Raw genomic sequence first — 5,738 nt, 5'->3', positions numbered from 1 at the left:
TTTCAAATTTTAAGTTTTGTTTATGTAATGTATTTTATTTTAATTTATGATAGTTATTTAAATTATTTAATTTAGTGTATTTAATTTTAACTATATATATTATATTTATAAATTTAAATAAAAATAAAATATATGTGTTATTTTATTTTAATATTTATATAATATATTTTAATTAGTTGATTGAAATAGAATTGATTAATTAATAGTTTAAATGTGAGATATTAATTAATAGTTAGGAAAGAGATGGAGTTAATTAATGGGTTTAGAGAGAGAGGAGTTAATTAATAGGTTTAGAGAGAGAGGGAGTTAATTAGTGGGTTAAGAGAGAGATAATTAATGAGTTAATTAATATTGTAGAAAGGGAAGGTGGGTAGTTTGAGAATGCAACTTTAAAAATTGGGTAGTTTAGGAAAAATATTTTGAAAGGTGGGTAGGACCGAAAAGGGTTCTATTTTAAATAACTAATCCAATTCATATTTAATCAAATATGAATTATTATTTTGAATTTAAATAAATTGAATATCGGATTAATGTTTGAAACTAATAAAACTAAAATAATAACAGACAAATGGTTTGATAGTCACGTTGTGGGCTGACTTGGGCTGGCCCAGTGTAAATGTTTTATAATATTATATATATATTTTAAATAACTAATCCAATTCATATTTAATCAAATCTGAATTAGAATTTTGAATTTGAATAAATTGAATTTTGGATTAATGTTCGAAACTAATAAAATTACATTAAACTAAAATGATAACAGACAAATGGTTTGATAGTCACGAGTTGGGGGTAAATGTTTTATAATATTATATATATATATATATTTAAATAACTAATCCAATTCATATTTAATCAAATCTGAACTAGATTTTTGAATTTGAATAAATTGAGTTTCGGATTAATGTTCAAAACTAATAAAATTACATTAAACTAAAATGATAACAGACAAATGGTTTGATAGTCAAGTTGTGGGTTGACTTGGGCTGGCCCAGTGTAAATGTTTTATAATATTATATATATATATGTATATATATTTAAATATGTTTATTTTATGGGTCCTGTCCAGTTGGCTTCGTAGTAGCTGGATGTTATATATCAGGTTTGGAGATTAAAACCTGACCTCATCTTCTTTTTATTACAATTAATATAATTTATTTGTAAACTTATTTTAAATATGATTTTATTAAAATAATAATTATTCATATTTATTTAAATATATAATTAAAATTTATTTATATATATTAAAGTATAAAGAATTATATATAATATAATGTAAATCATATAATAGTATTATTTATTTTGAAATTATATTTATACAATAATTATATATTATTATTTATTTTAAATATTTATATAATAATTATATATTATTTTTTTTAATTTTAATATATTTAATAATATAAATTACTTAAAAGAATAAAATATAAAGATTAAAATATAAAGATTAAAATAATAATTTATATAAATATAATGGTAAATTCGAAAAGATAAATAAGTAAGAATTTGTTGTAGATTAAAAATATATTTCAGTGTGTTATTATACTTACAAGAGTATGAATTTATACAAAAATAAGAGAAACTAAAATGTTAGAATATGTAAATATTATAAATACACTTAATAGATGAAATATGAAACCAAGAGACTCAAGTGTGTTATTTAATTGTAGAGACTTTAATACATTCCCTCAAACGAAACGGGGAGGCATACACCGTGAGTTTGATACGTAATAAAGCAAATCGGTTTGATGCAAGTCCTTTGGTGAAGATGTCGGCAATTTGATCATCACTAGGTATGTATCGAATGAAAAGAGATTTCTGAACAACACGTTCGCGAACGAAGTGAAAATCAATCTCTATATATTTTGTACGAGCATGAAAAACTGGATTGGCCGACAGAAATGCAGCACCAATATTGTAACACCATAGAGTGGAAGGTTGAAGTGGGGAGATGCAAAGTTTACGTAGCAAGGATTGGAGCCAGATGAGTTTAGCAGTGGCATGAGTTAGAGTTCGATACTCAGACTCAGTACTAGACCGAGCAACAACTTGTTGTTTCTTTGAATTCCAAGAGATAAGATTGTCACTAAGAAATATGCAGTAGCCAGTTGTGGAGCGACGATCGTCCGGACAACCAGCCCAGTCGGAGTCAGAGAAGGCAGATATATCGAGAGAAGATGATGGACGAATGAGAAGTCCATGACGAGGAGTATGACGAAGGTAGCAGAGTATTCTTTTTACTACAGTCCAATGAGTGGTGGTAGGAGACTGCATGAATTGGCAGACACGGTTGACAGCAAATGCTATTTCAGGACGAGTATGCGTCAAATATTGGAGAGCACCAACAATGCTGCGATATAAAAATGGTTCAGGAAGAGTGTCGCCATCATGGCGAGATAAAGATGACCCAGAAGAGATTGGAGTATTAAGAGGTTTTGATTCACTCATATTGACTCGGATAAGAATGTCATTTATATACTTTAATTGAGAGAGAAAAATGCTGGAGGTAGATCGATGAGCTTTAATCCCAAGAAAATAATGTAGTGGACCTAAATCTTTAAGGGGGGAAAATGTGGTTAAGTTGAGAGATGATTGAGGAGATGTGAGAGGAAGAATTGATAGTGAATATAATATCATCCACGTAGACCAGAAATAACGATGTAATTTGTAGAGAGTGGTACATGAATAAAGAAGAATCATTTTTAGATTCATGAAAACCAATAGAAAGAAGAGCAGATTTCAAGGTAGTATACCGTTCAATGGAACCATCGACTCTTTGTTTGATTTTATAACCCCATTTGTAACCCACGATATTCTGCGAGGATCGAGGAACAAGAGACCACGTCTTGTTTTGAATTAGAGCATTAAACTCATTTGCCATGGTAGAACACCATTGAATATCTTTATTGGCAGTGGAGAAACATGTGAGTGGATAGGTGGAGATGGTGGCAATGTTGGCGTTGTAAAGGGCACGAGTTTTGGCACGTGTAATCATATGATGAGAAGAACATTCAGGAGCATGTATAACGGTGGAAATTCCACATGTGGGAGTAGGAGGATTGATTGAATATGAGTTGGTTGCTGATGATGGTTGATAGGAGTTTGATGTTGGGGAGTTGATTGGTGAAGATGGATGGTTAGAGTTTGATGATGATGATGAGTGTTCGGATGTTGGAGAAGATGGTAGTTCAGGGATTTGTAATGTTAAAATTGGGGAGATTGGAGGTGATGAACGTGGTAGAAAGGAAAATGTGGTGTTGGAGAGACTGATGGTGTAAAAAGATTAGTATATTCAGATAAATTACTTTTAAATGGAAATGTTTGTTCATCAAAAGTGACGTGACGAGAGATATATATTTTGCCGGAAGGAAGGTGTAGACAACGATAGCTTTTGTGATTTGGACTATAGCCAAGAAAAATACATTTTAGAGTTCGAAGATCAATTTTGTGAGAGTTATATGATCGAGTGAGCGGAAAGCAAGAACATCCAAAAGTTTTAAGGAATAGATAGTTTGGAAGACGATTAAAAAATATTTCAAAGGGAGATTGATGAGGCTTACCATTTGAAGGAAGACGGTTAATGAGATATGTACTTGTCAAAAACGCATCGTCCCAATAAGATAGGGGCATAGAAGAATGAGCAAGAAGAGTGAGACTCATTTTTGTAAGGTGGCGAATCTTGCGTTCAGCAACACCATTTTTTTCACTTGTATGAGGGCATGATAGACGATGTTGAATGCCATGAGTTTCAAGATAAGATTTCAGACTCCTATATTCGCCTCCCCAATCAAATTGTAGAGCTTTGATAGATGTGTTGAATTGATTTTCAACAAGTGTCTTAAATTTAATAAAAGTTGTCAAGACATCAGATTTTCTATAGAAAGGATATAGCCAAGTAAAGCGGCTGTGGTCATCAATAAAATGGACAAAATATCAAAAACCGTTAGTAGAGAAAAGAGGAGCAGGACCCCAAACATTAGAATGTATTAATTCTAATGGAGACTTACAACGAGATTGAGAAATAGGAAAAGGAATTTTGTGTGCTTTTCCATACTGACAAGATTCACAAAAACTTAAGTTCTTATTACCAATAATAGGTAAATTAAAAGAAGACATAATAAAGGTTGATGTTGATGATGAAGGGTGTCCAAGACGATGATGTCAAGAGTTGGCAGATGAACGAGTTCCAATAAGAGCTTGATGAGTGGGCGGAGGGTTGATGATTGAGTTTAGACGATATAGCCCATTTTTAAGTGTGTCGTGAAGGAGTTCCCTCTTCGTGACATGATCCTTGACAATACAATAATTTGGATGAAATTCAAAAAAGATATTATTATCGGAAGAAAATTTGGAAACACTTAGAAGATTTTTGGTTATTAATGGGACATGTAATATATTACGTAGATGAAGGTTTTTATTGGAACATGGAATGAAGATTGCCCAATATTAGAAATATGAAGAGGGTTACCGGCTCCCATTTTAATAGTTTATGTACCATTATATGGAGTTGAGATGCTAAGATTGTCAAGATTTGTCGTGAGATGGTTAGTAGCACTAGAGTCGGGATACCAAACTGAGTCATAAACAGAAAAATTTGTAGCCATCATAGCAGAGTGTGTCGTTGAATTTGATTCTGATGACGTCGGCAAGTTTCAATCGAATGACCTGTAAAGTTGTAAATCTTACAAAACAGACTTGATCGACAAATATTAGCTGCATGATCAAAACGATCACACAATTGACATTGTATTTTATCTCTATTGGGCCCACGAGGCCCACGACCCAAAATAGAAGGCCCATTAGTAGAAGGATACCCTGACCCGATAGTAGAATCCCGGTCGAAGTGTGAAAATTTAGATGAACTTGAAGACCCATTTATTTGATATCCATTCGAATTATGGGAGCTCAATCTATTGACAGTTTCATTTTCTGCACTATAATCACTCGGAGAGGAGACCAAACGTCGTGATTGTTAGAAGTAGGATGGTTTCGAAATCCCTCTCGATCCAAAAGCAAGATTAGCGGTTGGAGAGTTAGAGTGGAGTGATTCAAAGCGAATCTCATGTGTAAGAAGTATTCCTTGGAGGTCTTCGATGGCGATGGGGTCGATGCGAGTGGTTACCGCTATAGTGAAAGATTCATATTCAGGACCGAGTCCTCCCAAAGCATAAAGGATAAAATCTTGTTGAGATATATTTATCCCAGCACCAGCGAGACTATCGATGATTGATTTTATTTTCTGTTAATATTCGGCCATCAGGAGTGAGCCCTTCTTTACCGTTTGAAGTTGAAGACGAAGTTGCATTAGACGAGCTTAAGATTGAGAGGCAAATGTGCGTTCTAAAGCAGACCAAAGGGCTTTAGATGTAGTGCATGATTCACCAACCACTTGGGCTAGGATGCATTCTGAAAGGATGGAGAGAAACCATGAAAGGATCCTCTGATCTTGTTCCTCCCAAATAGTAAAAGCAGGATTTGGAGTAAGGACACGAGATCCGTCAGCAACATAGACTTGGAAAAAGGCTTCAGGGGCAGAATTAGTTCCAGTAACATGTGGATAGAGACCATAACCTTTTAGGGTAGGTAAGATTTGAGATTTCCAAATAAGAAAGTTTTGGTGATCGAGTTTAATGGATGTGAGATTGTGGAAGAGATGAATGGTTGAAATAGAAGAAGATGAAGAAGAGGCCATGGATACAGTGATTTGTTAAAACCGAATAATGGCTCTGATACAAAGT

Source organism: Impatiens glandulifera, chromosome 7 (assembly GCF_907164915.1).
Source record: "Impatiens glandulifera chromosome 7, dImpGla2.1, whole genome shotgun sequence".
Taxonomy (NCBI): Eukaryota; Viridiplantae; Streptophyta; class Magnoliopsida; order Ericales; family Balsaminaceae; genus Impatiens; species Impatiens glandulifera.
This window is presented reverse-complemented; position numbering follows the sequence as displayed.